Here is a 23,886-nt window from a genome sequence, read left to right on the forward strand (position 1 = left end):
AGACGAAACTTCAGACAAATGATCATATTTATTATACTTAAAACTTATTTTTGGATATACTACCCAAAGCAATCTACAGATTCAGTGCAATCCCTATCAAGATTCTAATGACATTTTTCTCTGAAATAGAACAAATAACTTTTTTATGTGTGTTTGTATGGAATCACAAACCCCCCTAATAGCGAAAACAATCTTGAGAAAGAAGAACAAAACTGGAGACATCCACTCCCTGATTTCAAACTATATTACAAAGCTATACTAGCTAAAAGAATATGCTATTGGCATAAAAACAGACATATAGATCAGTAGAACAGAATAAAGAACCCAGAAATAAACCCACACATACATGGTCAATTAACTTATGACAAATGAGCCAAGAATATAAAATAAGGAAAATATTCTCTTCAATAAATGGTGGTGAAAAAACTAGACAGTCACATGCAAAAGAATGGAACTGGACCACTATCTTACACTATACACAAAAATTAACTAAAAATGGACCTAAAATTCCTAGAAGAAAACAGGCAGTAAGCTCCTTGACATAGGTCTTAGAGATCATTTTTTGAATCTGACACCAAAAGCACCAGCAACAAAAGGAAAAACAAATAAGTAGGGTTCTATCATACGAAAAAGCTCCTGCACAGCAAAGGAAACCATAAACAAAATGAAAAGGCAACTTACCAAGTGGGAGAAAATACGTGCAAATCATATAGATGATAAAGGGCTAATATCCAAAATACATAAAGAACATATACAATTCAATAGTAAAACCAAACAAACAACAACAACAAAAACTGATTAAAAAGTGGGCAGAAGATCTGACCAGACATTTGTTCAAAGAAGACATGCAGAATACAAATGGCCATCAGGTACATGAAAAGATGTTCAACATCATTAGCCATCAGAGAAATGCAAATGAAAACCACAATGAAATATCACCTCACACCTGTTAGAATGGCTGTTATCAAAAGACAAGATATAACAAGTGCTGATGAGGATGTGAAAAAAGGGAAGTCTTGCACACTGTTGATGGGAACATAAATTGATGTAGCCACTATGGAAAACAGTATGGAGGTTCCTCAAAAAATTTAAAAATAGAACTACCATATGATCTAGCAATTCCACTTTTGTGTACTTATCTGAAGAAAACAAAAACACTAACTGAAAAATATATATGTATGCCCATGTTTATTGCAGCATTATTTACAATAGCCATGATATGGAAACAACCTAAGTGTCCGTCAATGGATGAATGGATAAAGAAGATGTGATGATAGAATATTATTCAGCCATAAAAATGAATCTTGCCATTTGTGACAACATGGATGGACCTCAGGGTATTATGCTAAGAGAAATAAGTCAGACGGAAAAAGACAAAAATATGCTCTTTCTTATATGTGGACTCTAAAAACAACAATAACAACAACAACAACAACAACAAGAAAACAAGCTTATAAAAAAGAGAACAGACTAGCGGTTGCTGGCAGGGGGATGGGAGGGTAGAGAATGGGTGAAGGGGTCAAAAGGTAAAATAAAAATCTAAATGAAAGATTATTTTACAGATATTACACAAAAATATACATTTATACAGAAACATATACAACAATATACGAATACTGAATGTGTATGTTTAGATAAGTTTATATACACAGTGTAAGTAAATATGTTCTTAATACTTGGCTCGATTTGGCATTTTTCCAGAAATACGTGTGTTTTTAAATTATCTGATTTTATGTTCACTTGATTGTCCCTTTGTTAATTTACCCAGATGTAATTTTAAAATACATTTGTATAAAAATTATAGTAAAAATAATTTTCAGGAACATATCTTTTGCATTAAGTTAAATTATTTGCTACTCTATCCTTTAGGGAGCTGTCTCCTTAAAGAATATAGTGATTAATAAATGGGCAAATGGTGATCTTTTGGTCTTACCAACTTTATTCATTATTCAAAAAGAATGAAGAACTGTTTTAAAAGATTAGATATACAGATCTCTAAAATCAACACCTTCTGCTTTCCCATCACAGAGACTGACCCATCGCATGATGTTAAATATTACCAGAAAAGGAAATATTTTTAGTGTAATCATGAATGAAAAAAGGAGAAGCAGGAAAGAAACTGACAGCCTGGCTTTTAGCTTTAGAAAAATGTCTCCTCTGTGACCTTTCAAGGACATTTTCTTTTGCTCCAAATATTTTGATAAATAAAAATAAAAACAGTAATTACCTACTCATGAAATAAGTCAGTTCTCTCTCTTGAGAAGTAATCACTGAGCCAGCAGGTTGTTTAGCTCCTCTGGAGGGGGCCGTGATTTAGGGGCCTCCAGTGTTCTCTGTTCCATAGGGGCATTTGTTCTGGAAGAGGGGCTTCTATTGCAGTTTTACTAGAGAAACAGCCCACCAAGTGGGTGCTAAAACCGCCAGCCTGCTGTTCTCGGAACGAAGGCTGCCACAGAACCACAACTGTTGTTGTAGCTGGAAGCTTATCCTGCACACGTGGGCTCATAAGAACTCTTGGCTTTCAGACTGCACCCAAAGGGCAGGGGCTGTAGACTACAAACCAACCAAGGACTTTAGAACCTGTCCCTTCCTGGGATCATACTTCCATGTACATTGTTCATTTGAAATGAAATGAAAGTTAATCAGCTAGGCACATCTATGTTGGAGACAGAAGTTTTTAATGTGGTTTGTAATTTTTTTTTTTTTTTTAAGTTTCTAGGGGGACAACGGTTAGTCAAGTTGCAAATGTTACCTTTTAAAACAAGAATTGCATTACAGTGGGAATGCAGTGCCTTGCCTCAGCCCCTTCTACATGGCCTTTCCTACATTCTCAGTCCCTGATGGAAAGGAATTAGTAAAGCACTCATGGTTTGTATCACATGGCCGCATCCTCTCGGCCATAGTTGACGCATGGTTATTCCACTCAAGCCCAGCCAATTCTTAGGCTGGCCAGCCAACTTTGGTGTTAACCAGCACACACATGTACACACAAAACTAAATCAATTTACACCAAGGAAAACCCTGGCCAGGAGTCCATTAGTAATGGGAGGCAAGGTTACACTGTCTCGTGTAGAGATAGGCAGGTGAAGCTATGTTGAGTGTATTAGTTTTCCTATTGTTGCTATTACAAATTACAACACACTTAGTAGCTTAAAACAACACAAATTTATTTTCACACAGTTTGGAGGTCAGAAGCCCAAAATCAATTTCACTGGGCGAAAACCAAGGTGTCTCTGGACACTCTAGGGAGGAATCATTTCCTTGCTTTTTCCAGATTCCAGAGCTGCAATACCCACCATTCCTTGGTTCATTGCCTCTTTCTCCGTCTTTGAAACCAGTACTGTAATATCTTCAAATGTCTTTCTGCTTCCATTGTCAGGACACTTTCTGTCTCTTTGATCTCCTGCCTTCCTTTTAGAAAGAGCCCTGTGATGATATGGTCCGCCTGGCTAATCCAGGATAATCTCCCCATCTCAAGATCCTTAACCTAATCACATCTGCTAAAGGCTCTTGTGCTATATAAAGTAACATTCATGGGTTCTGGGGATTAGGACCTGGGCATTTTGTCAGGCCATTATGCAGTCTGTTACCTTAGGTACTGTGTATAGCCAAGTTATAAAAGAGCCAAATTTATGAGTTAGCAAAATGTATGAGATATAACATACCAAGGAGTGCAGAGGAAGGAGAGCAGCTGTGTCAAGGGGAAGGCAGGCTGGCCTAGAGTGACAGTTCCTGGGTTCCTGGGGTTACAGTCCCGACAGCTGAGGAAACACTCCAGTGCTGAGAAGTGAAGGTCAGCTTTTTCTATGTGTGAATATCCTGTAAATAAACTGCTGCTGCTGGAGGTAACTTGAGGTTATCTCTATACTTGTAAGCAAAAGGACCTGACTAGTGGAAGAGGCATAGTTGTGATTTTTTCCCTTAAAAGTGAGTGGCAGGAGTTTGTGGAATTGTAACAGTTATATACGATGTCAGAGGGGTAGCAGATTGGTGGAAGGATTTTATCACTTTGTGAGGGGTGAAATGTCTATTATATTGTTTTGCATACCTGAAATTATTATTATTTTTTTTTAAGTGAATGGCAGGGAAAGAAATGCTTGCTCATTGTTTTGGCATGTTACCGAAAAATTATTATACCAGTTTTCTAAGAAAATTGGTGGGTTTTTTGTTTGTTTGTTTGTTTTGTTTTGTTTTGTTTTCCTTTTGAATTTTCACTGGCAACAGCTGTAATTTAAGGAGAAGAGCCCTGGCTATGGCCAAGAAAACTTGCCATTACCTAGACTTTGGCTCTTAATAGCTGTGAGACTTGGGAAAAATCAACTGGCCCAAATCTGTTTCTTGTTTTCTTTGATGGCCATAATGGGGAAACACTGTCTTTCCAGATTGATGTGAGCATTACATGTTGGTGAACACAGAAATCCTTTGAAACCATAAAGAGCTGCTCTTTATTGTGTTTGCCACAGAAGCCCAGCTGATGGGTTTCTCATCATTTCTGAGTATGGCAATATCTCTTGGAATGATATATACGTTTTTGATAAATATCAAGTAGGAAGTACTGTTGAGATACTGCAATTTACAAAAGAAGTAAAGTTTGTGGACAGACCAACTTAGAAATCAGAATAAGCGATAAAGTGAGAAAAAAACATATGTGGCAAAGGTCAAATTTGATTTATGGTATGCGATCATTTGCCAGAAAATTGTATAGGGACAGGTAAATGGGAAAAGCCTGAGGTCAAGACACAGGCTGCGGTGTTCAAGGCACTGGGGCTCCAATTACGGTTATTGCCAGTTGTCTCCTGTGAGAAAGTTGGAGGCTACTTAATTAAGCTATGATTTTATATCTAATAAAACACTGAAATTTCCCATGGCTCTTATTTTGCTTATATTTTGAAATTGAAAAAAGAATGAGAAACACTAAGGAAATAAGACAAAAGTGCCTTATCCAAATTGGGAAAGAGCAAAACACTTGGAAATGAATGAGACAATCTTATATCCTATTCGAAAAGAAATGAAAAGCATTTAACCTTTCTCTGTTTGTGAAAATAAGCTTCCAAGATATTTTCTGGTAGCATGAAGACACAGAACTATAGTCACCAAGCCCAAAGGAGGCTTAGCACATAAAATCTGTGATGAAAATTCTAGAATTTGCATAAAAACCTTTGACATAATCTTGGCATGAAACAAAACGTCCAGCTGAGTGAAGGCAGCAGGCCTAGGAGCTCTCAGGCAAAGTCTGACAGAAGAAAAGGCCATGATTTCCTTCTTATAGCAGTCAAACCAGTCCAAGCAGACCTCTGAGGAGCAGAAGCTTGACTGTATCGATGCTAACGCGATCTCAGGGTGGAAATGTATCTTGAGAGCGGTGGAACTCTGCTTTATATAAATTGCTTATCTTTTTTTTTTTTAAAGATTTTATTGGGGAAGGGGTACAGGACATTATTGGGGAACAGTGTGTACTTCCAGGACATTTTTTTTTTTTTCCAAGTCAAGTAGTTGTCCTTTCAGTCTTAGTTGTGGAGGGCATAGCTCAGCTCCAGGTCCAGTTGCCATTGCTAGTTGCAGGGGGCACAGCCCACCATTCCTTGCGGGAGTCGAACCAGCAACTTTGTGGTTGAGAGGACGCGCTCCAACCAACTGAGCCATTCGAGAGCTCAGCCACAGCTCAGCTCAAGGTGCTGTGTTCAATCTTAGTTGCAGGGGGCGGAGCCCACCATCCTTTGTGGGACTTGAGGGATTGAACTGGCAACCTTGTGGTTGAGAGCCCACTGGCCCATGTGAGAATCGAACCGGCAGCCTTCAGAGTTAGGAGCATGGAGCTCTAACTGCCTGAGCCACCGGGCCGGCCCCTAAATTGCTTATCTTTTGAAATACTAATAATGGCACACTCACTGAAAAATCACTCCACTAACCTGTCTTTAGCATTGTTTTCACAAAAAGGTATAAGATATAAAGTATCTTAGAAAAAGGTATTATCCTTACATTTTCTAAGTGGGTGTAATGGACTGCATGTGTGTGCCCTTCCCAAATTCATGTGTTGAAGCCCTAACTCCCAGTTTGACTGTATTTGAAGATGGGACCTTTAAGGAAATATTTAAGTTTAAATGAGGTCATAAAGGTGGGGTTCTTATCTCCTACTGTGTTTTCCTGAAAATGAGACCTAGCCGGACAATCAGCTCTAATGTGTCTTTTGGAGCAAAAATTAATACAAGACCCAGTATTATATTATATTATATTATATTATATTTATATTATATTATATTTTATATTATATAAGACTGGGTCTTGTATTATAGTAAAATAAGACCAGGTCTTATACTAATTTTTGCTCCAAAAGACACATTAGAGCTGATGGTCTGGCTAGATCTTTTTTTCGGGGAAATACGGTGGGACTAGTATCCTTATGAGAAGTGACACCAGAGAGCTTTCTCTCTCTGTCTCTCTACACATGCACAAAGAAGAGGTTTTGTGAGCACGCAGTGAGGAGGTGGCCATCAGAAATCCAAAAGGAGAGGTCTGACCAGGCACTAACCCTGCTGGGTACCTTAATCTTGGACTTCCAGCTTCCAGACTAAGAAAATATGTGTCTGTTGTTTAAGCAACTCAGTCTGCACTTATTTTGTTATAGCAGCGCAACTAGACTAAGACAGGGAGTAACCCCACTTGCTTCTTAGAAGGTGGGATATAAAAGTATAAAGTAAGTAACCTACAGCTAACTGTAAGCTAGAAGTCTTAATCTACCTCATTTCATTTTTGTAATTTGTGCCTATTAATAGTAGAATCTACACAGGATTTATTGACTTAAAATAGATAAGAATATTATGGCAAACATCAGAGACATTGCAAAATGTAACTGGTGTGGATTTGGATGTTTTTGCTTTTTTATAATTTATTTATGCTTGAAAATTTACATAGTTATTTTCTGACCCATTTTTTTTCTCATCAAGGAAACAGGAAGGAGAGGTACCTATGAAACATACATGACCTCCTGCAGAAAATTCATGTGAGTTGTCTAAGAAATAAGTGAGGGGAAGCTAGGATGTTCCCTCTCAGTTGGGATCTTTCAGGGAACAGAGACATCATCATACGACCTCCAGGTGATGCTTGTGCATTGTCCAGGAAATAACGAAGTGTGCAAAGCCTTGTAACAAATAGGCCTCCTGGAAAACTGGAGCATTGTTCAGCATCCCTCAGCAGCTCTAACAGTCTGTTATTCTTGTGCCTGATGGCTTCCTCATTCTATGTGGCTCATGTGTACCTCTTTCTTTTTTGGAGTCTTTCTGCTTTTCTCTTCCCCTTCCATGTGAATGTCTCTATTTGCCGTGCATTCTAGCTTCCAAGAAAGGACTTACTAGGAGAGTTTGTCCAGTGTACTCTACTCCCACTGGGTATGGTACTTGAGCTGGGCCACATGATAGACCACTGGCCTCCCTCATATCAAGCTTTGGAACAGGCTCTGATTCAATGTGGGCAAACCTGCATGGTTATATGACCCAAATCATGGCCATTTAATTGACATGGGTAGATATTAAAGACTTGCTGTTAAATGGACATATGTATGTAGATAAGGAGAAAATTATGGCTGTGTATACATACCAAGATCTGACTTCCACATCTCAATAAAAGTCAAGCCTATATTCCTGTCCATTTTGGGGCTCTGTACCCTTCACTATTGACTCTCGCTCTTAACTATAATGAAGAAATATTTTTTTTCTTTTTGTGCTTCCAATTTCATCTACTTCCTTTTCATCTCTGACATTATGGCTGGGCATGACCTGTTTCATTCTAGTAGCATGAACAGATCAGAGAGGACCTGGGGCAGGAGCCAGTTGGATCAGGGACAGGCTTGGAGACAGGAGACAGCGATGTGTGTGGGTGCAGGTGCCAGGAACAAGTCAATTCCCAGCAAGCTGAGCAGCCTTTTGGTGCCATACCAGAAAATAGTCAGTTGTTTAGCATCTAAGTACGGCTCCATCTTAAAGTAGCTGTGTGACCTCGGGCAGTACCCAACCTCATAAGCTAGGAGGAGGAGTTTGGATTTTATTCTAAGCATATTGGGAAGTCAAGGGGAAGTTCTAAGCAGAAGAGTAACAGATGTGAACTGTGTTTAGAAAAATCACCCACCCTGCAGTGTGGGCAGTAGATCGAAGGTAGAAAGAACAGAAGCAGGGAGAGCAGGTAGGAGGCTAGCGCATCTGGGAGGAGGCCTGTCAAGGGAAAACGGACACTTCAGACCCATCGGGAAGATGATGATGGCTAGCAACCCAGGTGTGTGGGCAGGAGGGGGTATCTCAAGGTAGATGGAGAGAAGAGGACAGATTTGACATATATCATGGGGGCAGAGACAGAGAGACTTTTTCATGCATTAGAATAACAATAGTCACAAAACACCTTCTTAAAACAGCAGCATGACCTCGGGGCAATCTGTCTTTCCATTCCCTGCTGCTTTCCCTTTCTCTACCCTTTGCCACCAGGCCCTCCATGCAGTTCCTAGGGGCCCCAAGGAGCCCTCCAGAAGCACTGCGTGCTCAGATCTTTCTGAATACACTTCTTGTGATCACTTCTTATATCTTCAAGTCTCACTTGGCTCTATGCAGTGACCAAAGTTTATTTTTTAGAAAGGTATTTACCACTAAATACTAATGATTTCATATACAGCATCCCTAAGAAATAAAATATCTGCATTTTAGCACAGCATAATTCTTGTTGAAAGGTCAGCCATGGTAATCAGGTCCTTAGGAGATTTGTGTAAGTGTGGGATGACCCTTTAGTACCCCCAGAATGATACTGTTTTTTTGTAAACTCTTACTCAAAGTAGTTCCAGCCTGGTATTGGGTATTGCTCGTCCGTGAATTCTGTACATCCGGTGTGTGTGTGTGTGTGTGTGTGTGTGTGTGTGTGTGTGTGTGTAGCTTATACAAAGAACATTCACCTGAAAAACATACACTCCTGAATCAGAATCTCAGGGGCAGGGCCAGGAAATGGTATTTTCATACGTTCTAAAGGTCAGGAGTCAGCAAACATTTTTTCCTCTCCTTTTCTTTCTTCCTTTCTTTTCTTTCAATGATTTTTATTTTATTTTTTAAATTTAGAAACATTTCTAATTGAGGTATAATTGACATGCAACATTATATTAATTATGTATTAGCAAACTTTTTCTTTAAAGGGCCAGATAGTAAGTATCCTAGGCTTTGTGGGCCATGTGGTCTCTGTCTCAGCTACCCAACTCTGTGGTGGTTTCTCGAAATAGGTCAACAAGTGAGTGTGGCTGTGTTTCCATAAAACTTATTTACAAATCGGGCAGTGGATGATGTGGCTGTAGTGTGCTGAGCCATTCAGGGGAGACAGCATCACATGGTTTTCCAGCCTCACAGGTGGCCCTGCATGTCTGATCTTAGTTTGGGAGATTTGCATCAATCCTTGGTCATCTGATGAGCCAACAATTTATTTCTTGAATGTTTATTATGTGCTTGACACTTAGAATAAAAGTACTGGCTCCTGCCTTCAAGGAGTCATGGTTGCTGGAGAAGGCAAAGACAGAGACAGTTAGAAATGGCAGGATAAGGGTAAGTATCCATTTCTATGGAGAGAGAAGGGGAATTAAAGCAAATGCTGGTGGTAAAAGGAGGCTTTCCAGAAGAGTTGACTTGTAGGCTCAGATCTGGCCCAAGGTCCCAGGGCCAACTCTGGCCCGAAGAACAGTTTTCTCTGAAGTCCTGGCCTCCGGCTATTGGACTCCTGCCTCAGTCCCAGGCTGTAGCCCTACTGTGTGCTTGGATCATTGAACTGTGTTCTCAAGTTCCCTCCTTTCTCTGGCATCAATGATTTGATGTAATTCCAGTTTCCTTACCACTCTCCTCACTCCGATAATGTAATTCACTGGGTCTTGCTCTCTATGGGTCCAGAGAATATTCTGGGACTCAGTGTCTAAAGACTGATGCCAATTTTCCTCGTGCCAGGCTGCCAGGGTCTGAATTGTTGCTTTTCCCTGAGAGACCACCTTCCGGATGCAGGCTGTCTGGACATCACCCATTCAATGTAATGTGCTCTTGTCTCCTTTCAGCCCATCTCTGCACTGGTTCTTAACATTTTGCCTATCACACTTTTTAAATTGTCTGCTTTTCCTTTCTGCCCATCCATCTAGTCCATTTTTAAGAACTGTTCTGTAGTCCTGCTGCAAGCATGGTTTTGTAGCCGTTACTTCTCTCTAAAACTCCTCAGCAAGAAGCAGTTTACCTTCTAGAAGTAGTGGCACCTGTATAGACCTAAATCCCATTTTACAAGCTTGAGAAATAATGATCCTTCAGTGATTATTTCTGTGCTTTCTATGGTTGGTTTTGAATGCTTTGCCACTCTTGGAACTCAGTAGTGGGCAGTTGTTCTGTTCTCTATGATGTCCCTTGATGTCTATGAAACTTAGTAACACCACAAACAGTACGGCCTCATTAGCTCTGGGTGGAAGCACCTCCAGGAAGCAGGCCCCTTGCTTACTCTTTTGGCCTGGAAGCCGTCATGGTGCACTGGCATGGTGAGCCTGGGGGTATTGCCTCTAATGATAGTCAGAGGTTGTCTGAGCCGAGTGAAACATGGCTTTGGTGCTGGTTAAAGCATCCTTCCTGACCAAAGTGTCAGCTAATTTCCAGAAAGATGAAACAACCCCTGCATACACAAATGTTCAAAATTCACAGGCCATCTGGGGTTCCTGCATCCTCACATGAGAGACCCCAGATGGATTGTAAATTCATCCCTGTGGGTAATATAGTACAGTCTCTCCTCAGTCCTCCTGCTTTTTCCCTGTGGCACCTGATACTATGGCCATGATGAGGTTAATTTATGTGGCTTGATACACTTCATCATCTGTCATTTGTACAGCTCTCACTGTGCCATCTGGTGTCTCAGAGGCGGTTTCGGGAAGCAGCATGCATAACAAGGTATCTGCATTTGTGAATCCTTTCAAGCATTTATAGATAATAGCTAAAAGATATTTTGAGAAGCCAGTACGCGTCTCTGCTGCGGATCAACACTAACATGGATAATCTGACATGAGGTTCAAACAAAGCCTGCTATGTTTTGCAGGACAACACATCTGAATTAGTCTGCAATCACCAATATTGATGGAACCTATTTATTTTGAGACCCTGAATGTCTCTATCAGGCTAAGAATATCTGACTGGGCTCTTGTGCAAATGAGTAAAAGGCAGAGGCGATGGCTTACTATCAAACATGACAGATGATGAGACAAAACAGCACATAGTAGCAGGAAAAAAAAATGGTTTAAATCAAAACTCCTGCAGCAAAATGCCTAAGTGCTCCTATTATAATGATTTCATATCTATGTCTCATTTTCAGCAATGTGTTGGGACCTCAAGAGAGCACAACAAGACATTAAATAGACAAAACATCAAGAAACAGACAGAAAATTTACTAAGGGGAAGTGGGAACGGTATTACTATACCATGTGGCTGTCCTGTGGGTTGGTCAGTCAGGTTGTCATACTGCCTGGTGCCACAGTGATTATGAATGTGAGGGACCTTGCTCTTTAGACATTACAATGCATTTTGGGAGAGTAAGCTAATCATATATATATATATATATATATATATATATATATATATATATGTATGTATATATATATATATGTGTGTGTATTAGGTTGGTGCAAAAGTAATTGCGGTTTAAAAGCTTAAAAATAATTGCAAAAAAGTGAATTACTTTTGCACCAACTATATATATATATTATATATATATATATATATAATATATATATATAATATATATAATATATATATAATATATATATATATGTATGTATATATATCTATATTGCCAAAAAATGTATACACGTTTTAAGAAAGGAAAAAAAAAACTTGTATTATTTGTAATACTCAATATATACCAATAACAAAAGAATTGCAAGTCACGTTTGACTTCTGCAATTACAAGAGGTGCTCCAAGTGGTTACCATCAGCGTCCAGACACTCTGATTATGGCGAACTACTGCTTGAGCAACGCTGACTAAAGTGTCCACTTGTATACATTTTTTTTGGCACCCCCACGATTTTAGTAAATACTCAAGTAGAAAAGAAGAAAATCAGGGGATATTTTGAAAGGGACATTGCAGAGTATGGCAAAGTTCTTGAAATAAGTTAGTGTTAAGCCAGGTACTGAAGGAGTGAAGAATGGTCTTTAGAAGAGACGCTGGAGAGTGTGCAAGAGCTGAACCTTCCCGTCCAGCTTACAGCCGGCCTTTGGCTTGAGCAAAGCACAGGAGTTGAGCATGTGAGATAGAATAGGTAAAGCAGAAGGGGGCCATTTAGTGCAGGTTGTAATTTAGGCAGAGATTTTGAAATTTAATTTAATAGGCATCATGTATCCATTATATATTTTCAGGGAGGTGGTGAATAAAAGTGGAATTTGAGGAGAAAATTATTCTAGCAGCAGTCTGTGTTAGTATTTCTAACATGACTTGGAGAATAGTAAAGACCCATTGAAGACCTCTCTAATTCTTGCAGCTGAATTGCAGTTAAAACACACTGGTAAGGTAGCTCTAGTGCAGGGGTGTCCAGACTTTTTTCAATGTTTTTCACAAAGGGCCATATGCGGTAAAATACACAAACAGCCGGACCACTCACTCGAGGTGAAGTACATACTGCCTCACTTGGTTTATATAAGTAAACTAAATACATTTTTGGAATTTGCTGTGGGCCAATTAACAATGGATTATGGGCCGCAGTTGGCCCACGGGCCACAGTTTGGACACCCCGATCTAGTGCATGGAATACCAAATGCAATCCACTGTTTGAAAAGCAATTTTTCAGCCCAGTAGTGAGTTTCCAAATATCATGAAGCCTTATCCCCTTCCTAGTCAATGTCTTCCAATCTCTCATTATGTCTCTCTGTATTAGAGGGCTAGGAAAACACAAAGCAACAGTATTCCTCAAAGAGCCAAAGACTGAAGAACTGTAGTATAAGGACAGGAATACATTAGTGAGTTCAGTTGGAAAGTCAATTGATTAAAAAGCACCCACTGAAAGCCGAGTCTGTGTAGGACCATTTCTTGACACTTTCTGACTATAAATTTCTAGAAAAGAAAAATCTAGATTTCCTGTTTGAGTGACACCTCTCATTGTGAAAGGCTGGCTGAGACAACACTGTTTCTGACAATGGCAAAAGTAAAGACTTTGTCAGGAAGAGAATGGGTTGCTCTTCATGTTGACCTCTAAAAGGGTGAAGAAGCGGCTTTTATCCCCCAGTTCTTCTGGATTAGAAATTTGTTGTAGCCATTCAGATGCCTAATGCCCACTCAGCCCAGCCCAGAGCTTGGAATACAGGAGGGGATCAACAAAAGTCTGTGAAATAACATATATGCTTATAATGCAGGACTTCCTGGGGAACAGACATTTCTTTCTCCTCCTGAACTATCATTATTCAGACCTCTGACTGTGCAGCCTGAGAATCTTGGAGTGATTGTTGGGGGGACTCATTCTTATTGTCAGATGGTTCCTCTCTGTGTATTCTGCTAATTAAACATGGGTTTGTTTTTGTTTTTGTTTTTTTCCCTGTTTTGTGGCTCTGGGTAACTCATTACTTTCTTTGGCAACCTTAGCCATTTATTCCTCTTTTATTTAGTACAGAGGTCAGCAAATTTTTCTGTAAAAGAGCAGGTAGCAAACAATTTAGACTTTGTGGGCCAAATGGTTTCTCATAACTATCCAGCTCTGCTGCAATAGTGTGAGTACAAGCCATGGATAACACAGAAATAAGGGGCATGGCTGTATTCCAATACAACTTTATTTACAAAACAGGAAGTGGCTGTACTTGGCCTTTGGGTTGTAGTTTGTTCACCCAGTTTAATCTCTATGTCATATGATTCTTAATTTTTTTGTGTTCTTGTATTTCTCCAACATTTATCCAGTGTCCTTTTCTTTATTTTTTTTGTACCAACAATTACTTTTGTATTATTATTGTGTCATTGATCACTTCTGCACTTGTGATCAAACAGATGGATGGGCTTTGCCAACTTTTGTTGTCTATACTCAGCTTTGATCACTCAGTTCTTTTAGCACACAACCTACTGTGTCCTGTGGAAGCCAGTTTTTTGTTTGTTTATTTTTTTGTTTTGTTTTTTCTGTTTTTTACAATAGTAGGTGATTCTGGCACATAGTGATACAGCAAAGTGCAATGAAGTTTGGTCACTTCCTTTTTTGGAGCTGTCACTGATCTTGTGAATTGTTTTAGCAGAATATTATCTTGCAATTTCATAGTCAGTAATTAAGCTTCACTTGGCTCTTCTGATGCTGTAGACTCTCTAAATACTCATTTTATCATATTTTTGAACTTCTTTAAAGAACTTAGCCCAATAACTGGCCATTTATCTTCTTTCGGTTGTTGTTGCTTGTCCCTAGGTTTTGCACTTTCTGAGAGAAGGGAAAATTATTCAGTCAGTGGTCATTAAACTATCTTTCATTAAGTATCAAGTTTCTTTGAATCATCTTCAGGAGGTTTTTTTGAATGCTAATTTGCTTATGAAAAATCCATTCCTTTCATTATCATCAAGATATGTGAGAGTGGGAACCATAGATATACACTGTACATCGGAAACTTCACAGCATGGAAGGCAGTTGGGGTAAGGGTTTTCTCCAGATTATATCAATCTTGAGACATACAATCATGACAAATGTTTTCTCAGGTACCTTGTGTTTGCAAGCTTTTCTTTGGTGCTGTTTTAATACTCTCACTTGGAAATATTGAGTTGTTACAAAAACCAACGTACACCTATGCCAGAGACTCCTTTAAAATGTTATCTGTTACCATATATTTGACCCCTTTTACCCACTTCATCCTCCCCCACTCCTCGCCCTCTGGTAACCACCATTCTGTTGTCTGTATCTATGAGCTTGTTTTTGTTTGTTTTATTGTTTGATTATTTTTTTTTTTTAAATGTTATCTGTACTCTTCTTTCTGTTTTTCTCAGGCAATCGTGGTTGATCCACTTCCCCCAGGAGTAAGAAGGCTAGATTAACACTGCCCAACTAATATGTTAAAAGATAGCTTATTAAATACAAAATACCATTCCCAAAGCAATGGTAGTTTTATTGACTGACATATAAAAAACATGTTGATTAATGTATAAATAAATAAAATATGAGGAGAAATTAAAATCTCTCTTTCACAATGGGGAAAAAAAAAGCTCTTGCTTTTAGTTGCTGAGATTCTCAGTGAATGGTTGTCTTGGCCAAAACAAATAAACAAATAAAATTTAAAAAAACATCCTCGATGAATGCAGCCTATAAAAATATCACAGGTCCCTGATCAGTGAGCTAGATAAACTCTGAATAAAGGATTTCGTTTTGTGTGTTTTCATTCCCAACTCAGATGCACACATTTCCTGTTTTCCACCTTTTAAAACCCCTAGACCTTTCTCACTTAAAGCTTATTTATAAGCAATGGAACCTGCATACATTCGCTCATGAAGGAATCTACAATTCTAGGTCTTAGGTCTTTCCAAATTTGGCCATGTTGTCTTACAAAGCTGGCCAATTCTACCAATCCCAAGAAACTAGCCTGAAATACTAGATTTAGAGGTGGCTGAGGGCATTTCCCATTTCATTAACATTTAAAACACATTAAGCACTAGTAATAAATATAGCATAGTCACTGGGTTTCTCTTCCAAGCTAAGAAGAGAGGAGAGTTTGGGGGAGACTTCCTGCTCTTGAAGAGTGATAAGGTAGAAGGGTCTTACAAATCCCAGATCTCAAAATAAGAACACTACACTGGGAAAAAAGTAGGAAAAAAAAAAAATCTTGTTAAAAAAAAGTCCTGCAGCTGATGGAGATGTTATCGTGAAAAATTTAGAGCTGACTTTTGGATGTGGGAGAGTGGGAAGGGAGAAATGTAGTAATCACCCTGCTGTTTCTCTTGGCCTTTGAGAGAATGTCAAAATAAACACGTCAGGGTCCTCACACAGAGGCTGTCAGCAGTCTGGGCACTCTGGGGATCACATGTAAAGGGAGCTGGTGGTGCACAGACGTGAACGAGTCTTTGTTTCTGTGATTCTTTCAAAGATGGAAAGAAAGGAGAAAAAGTGTATTCGTGCATGCGGGAACAAATGTAAAAGCTAAGAGTAGATACAGAAGCAGACTCTATGGGCAACATGATTCGTGTTTCAATTTAGTTTGATCTCCTTTTCTTAGCTACACGCTTCCATTTTTTAAACGTGGTGGGGAAACGGGACAGGGCACATAAATGTAGCCAATAGAGGAGAAAGGGCTCTTGTATTTTGTATTAACATTAAATCCAGGGTATCAACTCTATAAGTATCAAGTAATCTGTCTCTAAAGCAGAGCCAGGCATTGTGAGCAAGGTCGCAGGGTTCAGTGGCTCAGATTTCTCAGAGTTGTTTGCTGCCCAAGGAGAAGGAGGAGGCTCTTCTCGCAGCACCTACTAGGGAGCATGATTAGAAATGACAGGCAGTGAAATTCAAATGACCTGAATGACATGGTCTGATCTGATTTGACTAATCCCATATCCCATATACTCAGCAAGGATATACATATTTCATGGAAGAAAATGCTTAGCTAATTAGTGAAAACTTACTCAACATGCATTTCCCATGGAAATACTTTAATTGAACACTTTCTATAGTACTATGCTTCATTCTGATCTCCTGTGATTGACAATAGCTATCAGAAATAAAGGTAAATAGTTTACATTCATTTAATGAACTCCTTCAATGAGTTTGATTACATTTTTTTCATTTTTATAGGTTAAATTATATAACATACTCAAGAGCACACACAGCCAGTAAGTAAATGAAACAGGTGGAATTGGACTCCAGATCTGCCCAACACAAAACGCTTTCTTCTAATCACTCTGCATAGTGCCATTCTTCTGAAATTCCACTCACTCTTTTCTCCACCATATTTAAAGTTAAGTTGAAATTTCTGTATTCCAGATTGCAAGTGAACAAAAGACTAACTCTGTACATGTTCCTTGAGAAGTATTCCTCCATCCTCAGTGTGCTAATAAAAAGGGGCCGCTGCCATCTGAGTGTAAAAAGAGCTCGACTCTCTAATCCTCCTCCCTCCCACAATAAGATACATTTTTTATTTTTTCTACTTCTGCAAGCTGGAAAAGTGAGTTTGGCTAAATAGTGATTGAGTTCTTGATGGAGTTGGGGAACGTGGTGAAAAAGAATGGAAGATGGATGCTTCAGTGCCCTAGACAATATTATTACTATAGCTAGATATGATGCTGCAGTTATAGTTCCCATAAAAACAAAAACGAAAACAACAACAACAAAAAAATCATGCTCAAGACCCTATTGTTATAGATACAATACATCCTGACATACAAGAAGAGCTGTTCTTCCTTTGCTTGCCTACTTCTCACCTTCTCTCTTCTTGGCCGTATGCGTGGGGAGGCTTGTGGTGTATTGAAGGAGACGTTGCTGTGGAGCTCTTATTGAAGATAAAGAGCCTTTGGTTTGTGGCCTCTCGCTGCTAACAGTGCTGGGCATGCCCTTTGGAGTCCTGGGCCTGCTGCAATGAGAAGGCTGTCTGAATTCATTTCACCAATTCTCCCAACCGCTTCCCAGGCCAATTGCAGAATGACAGACTTGAGAAAGAAAAAGGGCATTCAATAGACCATGAGCAGTTGGATAGAGTTTAAAATTTTCAAAAAGATAATATGAGAAAAGAAGACAAGGAAAAGAAAGTGATCTGTGTTCCTATAGGTAGACAGTGAATGGGTCAGTGGTTCAGGCACAGTGGTAATTCTGGACAGAACCTACCCAATGTGTGATTTATCACCATCAGAAATAAAAATTGCCTTTGCATTTGTCATTCTACTTCCTTATTCTATTAGCTAAAGTCAACAGTCTCCTTTTTACTCTTCCCACTTCTATACTTTATGAGACCTAGAGTGGGTAAGCATTTTCCTCTATGCTGACCCCCAGTAAGTTGAGAATATACATGGCAGTTGGGATAGCAAAATACACAATTTTGCAATGCTAGTGATATCTGCGTATCTCAGCATCTTTGCAGTGACATTGAGCTACCTAAGGACCTGTCTTTGTTCACCCAGCTTTTGATTCCCTGCCAGAAGGACATTCCACCACATCAATCCCACAGATAGCCTGTCTGTGTAGATGGATTTTTAATCCATTGACTAAAAAACCACTAAAACTACCTAATAGTTATCTGTTGATAACCATTATATAATTCCATATTTCTTAACTCTTAGCAACATAGTTGACATTCTTTAAAAGGTACTAAAATTATAAAAAATATTTTTAATATTTCCCCTGTATAGTTTTAATATATTTAATTTCCCAATAATTAATTTTATAAATTAATAAAAATCATATGTATGTTAACAACTTTCAAGATCTAAACACATTAATTAAACAATAATATAGTTACATTTAATAAATTGTTTATTATAAGTGTTCAGATACAGGGAACCCTCAGAGTAACTGCTGAAACAAGTAACTGCTGAAACAAGTTTACAGTTTATCAAATAAGATTATACTTTATCAGTACACCATAACTGTCGAGCATTATGAAACATCCACCCCTAACTATGTCTATTTGATGGATGTTGCTTATATCTTAAGTGTGATTCTATTTTACAAGACAGAAAAAACCCATGCACCAACAGGCAAAATCTATATACAGGACTCTGACTCCTCTTAGTTAAAAAAACTTTGGGGAATAAAGAGTAGTAGAAAATGCATTCTGAGTCTATGCCGTAACTGTGAAAAACAGGGAGACTATTTTGAATGCAAACATATTTTCTTTCAGCTGTGGTAAAGAATGTCACAGTTGGACTGAAGTCTTGTTAGCTATTGTGTCAAACTGAAATACTGTTTCTATCAGACCATGTCTTATTTTTAAAAATATGCATTTTAACTGTAAATGTTGGCAGACCCATATCTCAAATTGGGCAATAAACTAGTTTTTACAACTGATGAATTCTAAGATTCTTTAGCAGCAGAATTTATTTTCTCTAATTTCTAGATCAAATAAAAATGTTTTTGTGAATTCTTTCAATGGTTTTAGGTTGTTTGTTTAATTAATATTCCTATTTTTCAGTTAACCAGAAGAAAGACACTTGAACACATATCTGGCTCAAAATGATGGTGGACAACCTAATAAGTGAGAAGTAAAGTATGTGAGAAAAGGTGGGGAGTAAAAATTATTTATTCTGCCACCAGTTTCATATGTGATGATTAGAAATTTATTAGAGTAAACTTTGACTTAAAGAGCAATAATTGGAGCCATGAACTGACTTCTACTTTAAATTTTGGAAGGAGGTCGTTAGAGGAGAAAATCTAGATTTGTTTACTAAGTACCATAGCTGTTCTATAAGTCATGAGTATGTTTTCTCTCAATAAAATTAAGTTAAATATCATGATTAATCTATGTGATATCATCACACACATACATTTGTATTGAGTACAGCGAGTGATGCTTGGTGATAAGCTGAATGCAAGTACATATCTCAATGAATTATCTATATCCTTCTTGCTAAAACCTTTCTTTGTTATATTAATTTTGTATGAAATTTATCATTAATTTATTTTAAGTTTTTTCCTAGCTCTGCATTTCTTTTTTCAAATTGTGACTAAGAACATGCCGATTTGAGTCTTTATAAAGAATATCCCGTTATACACAAAGAACTGAAAATGTTCAAAATACTTTTGAACTTAAAATGATTTTTTTAAGTGTCATATTCACTGTTGCGTGGGCTAGTAGACAGGAATTCCTGGAGGACAGTTATAGTTTCCTTCTACTGTACCTAAGTCTCAGCAGAAAACTACTTGGGAATTATTTTCCTGAGCCCTTTTTCTGAGCTGAAAAAGGTTTTACAGTGTGTTTAACTAGAACACAATCCGTTTATCCTGAATGGAATAACTATAGTGTTTTCTTTTCATGGTTTCTTTAAAATTCCTTTGCTGACCGCAGCAAAATTCCTTTGTTGACCACAAAGTTGAGAATGCAAAACCCTCCCCTTCTAGTGCTGAGCTTCTGATGATGGTACATTGTATATTGTTCACCATCCAGTTCTTAATGCTGTTCTTTCTTTCTTTCTTCCTCCCTTCCTTCCTTCCTCCCTTCCTTCCTCCCTCCCTCCCTCCCTCCCTCCCTTCCTTCCTTTCTTTTTTCCCTCCTTGCTTCCTCTTCTTTCTCTTCTTCCTCCTCTCTCTCTCTCTCTCTCTCTCTCTCTCTCTCTCTCTCTCTCTCCCACACACACACACACACCACCACGCTTCTTCTTGTCTGAAAATTGTGAATTATGAAGAATATAGATTTGGGTGCTGAAAGAACTAATTTCAATGAAGGTTCAGAAATTTATTGTAATTGCTCTTAAAATTATATTCTTATGTTTTGAGCTGTTGACTCTGTCTTCTTTACCCATACAAAATATGTTGTTTTTTTCTTGTTTTGTTTTTGAGGAACATAAACTTTGAGTTTTTATCATGAAAACTCTCCTTTATTTTCTCAATTAAAGATGTTCTATAGATTACTTTAAAATGAAAATGTTACCTGGAGGTATGGGCTGAGGGTTCTGAGTTTTCATCTGATAATAAACGGCATTACATATGACCTTAAAGAAGGACTTGACTTTATACTTGCCTATCTGTAGAAGTAGGGGTGATACAAATGCTTAATGATGATTAAAAAGCTTTGATGCTATGAAAGTAGGTAACTACATGCTTTAAAATTAAATACTTAAAATGGATATAATTTCATTACTTTTCATTATTTCTTTGTGAAGCAAATGTGTTTTAGGAATTATGAAACTTTCTTGCACACAGATATGATAAAGTGTAGAGTTGTTAATGAACTTCGGTAGGAAATTAATAAGGAGTCCATACTTAAACCCAGGTTTACTGACTTTTAATTCCTTTGGTTTCAAATATTCCTTATTATATATTTCACAAAGGGGAATAATGAGAGGTATTATTATTTACAAAAGTGGGGTGTGTTGATTTTGACTGTTAGGTCAAAATCCTTATCAAATCTGCCCACGTTCTGGTTCAGAAATGCTTATGTAACTTAAGAAAAATGCAAATCTTTTGATTCTTAGTTTCCCCATCTGTAGGCCTTTCATAGTTTATTAATAACACAGGACTATTAGGTTGTAATAATATCTGCATCATAAGGCATATTATGAGTATTAGATTAAGTAATAGATATAAAATGCTTCTGAAACACTAATGGATTATATAAATATAAGGCGTTATTTTTGAAGGTAGTGTGTGGCCAGAGTATAGAGGACAGTAAATATTAGGCTTACAAGTGTTGAATTACTTTGTTATGCTATGGAGAACGCTTACCCTTTTCAGAAAAGACAGTAAAAATCCAAGAGAGCTTGAAGATCTTGTAGAAGCCTGTGTGATGGCCCAAGAGATAAAAGAGATTGAGGGGTGTGGTGTGGGAATAGATATTAATAGAAGTCTAGTACAATAGTTCAAGTGAAAGTTAAAGAAGAGTCTGAATAGGATAATGACTCTAATACTAAAAACAGACAGAAGCAGATGCAAAAACATTTGTAGAAACAGAATCCATGAAATCAGTTAAAGAATGAGGATGGTAGGTAAAGTAGAGTGTGGAATATAGGTTTGAGGATTCAATTTCAGGTATATGAGAAAAAATTAGGAAACTTAGGAGATGACATTGGGTGTTTTTAACAGATGGAAAACTAACTTTAGCATATGCTGACTCTGAGGAATTGTCAGGGCATCCCCAAGGGTGATGACAAGCAGACATTAAGAAGCATTGAATTAAATCAGGAATTGGTCAGAGGAGAAAATGGTCAAAGTCATTTTCAAAGAAGCAATAATAGGAGTCCTGAGAATGGGGGACTTTGATGAGAAAGATGCTATTGAGACAGAGGGATATATACTCTCATATTAATTGACTGTAAGAACGGAGACTCCAGAAGGGGGCTAGAGGGCAGGGTCAGGGAAATAAAAGAACCAAAAATATGTCACATTATGGATGCCAAGAAATGGGAGAAATTGATATTTTCATGAAAATGGACTGTTCAATATTTTAAGGTATTCTATTAGAGGCCAAGAAGGACAGGACTGTGGATAATCATTAGAAATGCCAATTTTGAGGAGATGATTGGTGAAGCCTATGAGTGTAGAAATCATTTTTTTTTTCTTTACTGACTCACCATCACCTGGTAGAGGTCTCTTGCATGAGAAATTTAGTAAATATTTCTGTGAATAAATGAATCATGAAAACCAGATTTTGCAAGTTCAATTAAGTAGATTGGTAATAGAGAATTAAAATTAGAGACTGTAGACTGCATTTCTAAGTCATTTGCAGTGGTACAAAAGATTATTTCATGGGTATGTTACTACTAATAGCTAAGATTTATTTATAGCTTACTATTATCTCAGTCAATCATCTCAGAAACCCTATGAGAGAGGTACTATTATCATCTCCATTTTAAAGATGAGAAAACGTTGGCACTGAGAGATTAATGTTAGCTGAAAGTCACATAGCTGGTCATGGAAGGACCTAGGATATATCTGATTGTATCACTTCTCTACTTAAAATTCTGCAACAGCTTCCATATTGAATCTTTAGTGTCTACAACCGTGTCTGGCACACTGAAGTATTTATGACCTTCCTACTGATAGAGCGAGAGAAAGACATAAAATTATTTGCCCAAGATCACATATAGTCAATTAGTGGTAGAGTTAAGAGTTTAAACTCCGGCACTCCGATTCCAGAGCCCCTGTTCCTAATCACTATACAAGACTGCCTTAAATTACTTTATGTTTGACACGGCTCCTATGAGATTGAGCCTAGGTAGGGCATTAACAAAACCAGAAAAAGAGCTGGTAAATTGGGAGCAAAGAATCAAAGCATTTCATGATGAATAGGAAGTCTGGTAGGAGTGACAGAGGGGGAGAAATGGTAGATAACCAAGTTCTTGGAGGAACAGAGGTTCTCAGTGATGCTGAGCTCTGAGGTATGTGGTGCTAGTGGATGAATGAAGATGAGTAGAACTGGAGGTCACTGATGTTGAATATTCTAAGACTGATAAGATGAGGGTGTTCAAAGGATGAATGAGAAGAGTTTCAGGAAACAAACCTGGGCAAAGGAGACATCTCTTTTCCAGGCACAGTGTCTCAGAATTATTGATGATACACACGTTACATATCAATGGTACCCACAGGATGAGGTATGACACCCTTGGAATTCAACTATGGAAGATGTTAAATCCCATGTTTGCTTCATTCAATTCTAGAGCTTTGAGGCAAAAGACATAGAATTTGCTTTAAAAAAAATCTTCTATAGAACTTAATCCAAAATTTGTATGTGGTAAACATTCAATATATGTAGTAAACATTCAGCATGATGGAGATTGTGCCTGGAGAAAAGGCTCCTCTCTCTTCTGAGGAAAATATTATGTCAGGTACGCCTCCAGTCATTAATACTTTCTTAACAGATGCTGATGAATAATTTTCTGAAGGGAAATCACTTAGGGACATGTATTCAGTTCAGATGTAATGGATTCAGTTCGGAATTCTGACTGCCAAGTTTGAAGATCTCATGGGTGGGATAAGACCCCCTTATATTTTGGTGTTCTGTTCAAATGGGACTTTCCTAGAACCTATTGTCATGCTGAAGCGCTACTTTAAGACCCGGCTTAGAAAAACCAGAAGTTGTTCCCATTGTTTTGAAGTTTCTTTCCTACTTCTGTGGTGAGGCTACTTAACCTATTGGTATGGCTGCTGGATTATGGAAACGTAGCAAGGATTAGTAGTAGCTATAGCTGAGAAGACATAGCCTCACTCTAAGGGGAGAACTGCATTTGGGGTTCATTATTCCTGCAGGCTGGATTTCCCCCCTTTTACCCAC

The 23,886-nt window shown here is 38.1% G+C and overlaps 1 long non-coding RNA gene across 1 annotated transcript in view; it reads left to right on the forward strand.

The window, feature by feature from the left end:
- LOC109453500 (uncharacterized) overlaps nt 1-23,886 on the forward strand; it is a 311,169-nt gene that overhangs the window by 28,187 nt on the left and 259,096 nt on the right. Inside the window, exons 3-4 of the long non-coding RNA XR_012496936.1 lie at nt 6,945-7,000; nt 19,093-19,181. This is a non-coding gene — a long non-coding RNA (uncharacterized LOC109453500). The remainder of the gene's footprint in view (nt 1-6,944; nt 7,001-19,092; nt 19,182-23,886) is intronic.

This window comes from Rhinolophus sinicus, linkage group LG05 (genome assembly GCF_036562045.2).
Source record: "Rhinolophus sinicus isolate RSC01 linkage group LG05, ASM3656204v1, whole genome shotgun sequence".
Classification (NCBI taxonomy): Eukaryota; Metazoa; Chordata; class Mammalia; order Chiroptera; family Rhinolophidae; genus Rhinolophus; species Rhinolophus sinicus.